Here is a 1776-nt window from a genome sequence, read left to right on the forward strand (position 1 = left end):
CGTTCAATGTCAGGATGCCAGAAAACTTAAAACCTATCAATTATACAAAGTTGGGAATTGTTAACCCATTGCTGGATTCGATTGGAATGATAAACTTTATAATATAACACTGCGTTGGTTCTGGGTATGCCATGCAGAAGGGATAATAAAAGAGGCTGAACGGCAGGATAGAAGAAAAGGTAATTGAGGTAAAGGAAAAGAATGAAGAGTGAGTACAGTTAGAATATCTTTAGCAATGCCTATAGTGCTCTGCTTGAGGTGGATCGTCATTTTACATCCCTTTCACTATCATTCTTTAACATTTTTATTTTCTTTAATCCGCTATGCCCCTTCTGGAATAAAGAACAAGTCTGTATATATATATATATATATATATATATATAGGCTAGGTTACGCTTACCTTTCCCCGTCCCTCGGGTAGGGGGATGAGAGAGCAATACCTTGGTGAGAGGGAGCCTGCGTAATGTGTGCATATCTATCAAAATACAATAGCCGTCATTTTCGACGGGTCACGTACACTAGTTAACCATACATAATTACTTTTCCTAATATTCCATTTTTTTAGGTTCGTTCATATGTAAATCACAATCCCTTTTTAACGGGAGAGTACGAGCATTTTAACTGTATTGTAAAAATAATTTTCATAAACATTTACTGGAGCCTTTAAGCTTATAGCATCCTGCTTTTCCAAATAGAGTTGAAGCTTAGCTAGTAATAATAATAATAATAATAATAATAATAATAATAATAATATTGCCTATCGTTATTTCCTTTAACTCTTTCAAAGTAAAATTGTTTCATTGTTGACTAAATTGATTAAAAAATTTGACTTTAGGTGGTATGGAATATATGGTTTAAAGGTCGTGCATGAATGGCATGGGCAAACGATAAGACAATGCCCAAGAGACCAATCATAAATACATATGATCCTTGCCCAAGCTCCTTATCCATCAATCTAAGACCAAAGAAAGAGACAGGTAAAGGCTGGAGATGACTCAGCATGTAGACCTATAGGCTTCTTAAAACAACCCCGTCCCTAACTAGCATACAAAAATTATCCTCTCCCATGGGCTCTCTCAGCCCTAGCTGGGACCAGGGAGGGCCAGGCAATGGCTGCTGATGACTCAGCAGGTATATCTGTAGGCTCCCTCAACTCATCACCCTCCCCGCATCCCCTGGACACATAGACAGTGAGGTTACTATCGAGCTTGAGCGAGACTCTAACTCAGGTCAAACAGATCACCAAGTAGGAATATTACCAATAAGCTAGCACAACCCTAATCATTCAAATATAACACAATATAATTAGAAATTAACAAACTTTGCGGGAAATACAACCTTATTTAAAACACTCCCTCTTCAAGTTACACATTGAACAATGGAGACCTTACAAAGATCCGTAAAAATATCTGAATTCTTCTTGGATCAGAATTTGTCCTTTTCACTTAGGCCTACCTCTCATCGCCCTATTCCCTTGAATTCCCTAAGAGCCTTTTTATGCCAATGGACTTTCTTTATTCCTTTTGTTTCTCGTTGGTGCGCACACCATAGAAACCGTATATCACATATTTTCTGTAACATCACTATTCCCAGTTTTTTAACACCTTGGAGAAACACTTTTCTTCTATAAAGTCATATTACTAATGGTTCGTGTGGACTGCCCCTCTCACATTTGACTTACATTTTATATACTATATATACATATTTATAATACTATTTTATATATACATATATATATATATATATATATATATATATATATACATATATATATAT

Source organism: Palaemon carinicauda, chromosome 35 (genome assembly GCF_036898095.1).
Source record: "Palaemon carinicauda isolate YSFRI2023 chromosome 35, ASM3689809v2, whole genome shotgun sequence".
In the NCBI taxonomy this organism is placed as follows: Eukaryota; Metazoa; Arthropoda; class Malacostraca; order Decapoda; family Palaemonidae; genus Palaemon; species Palaemon carinicauda.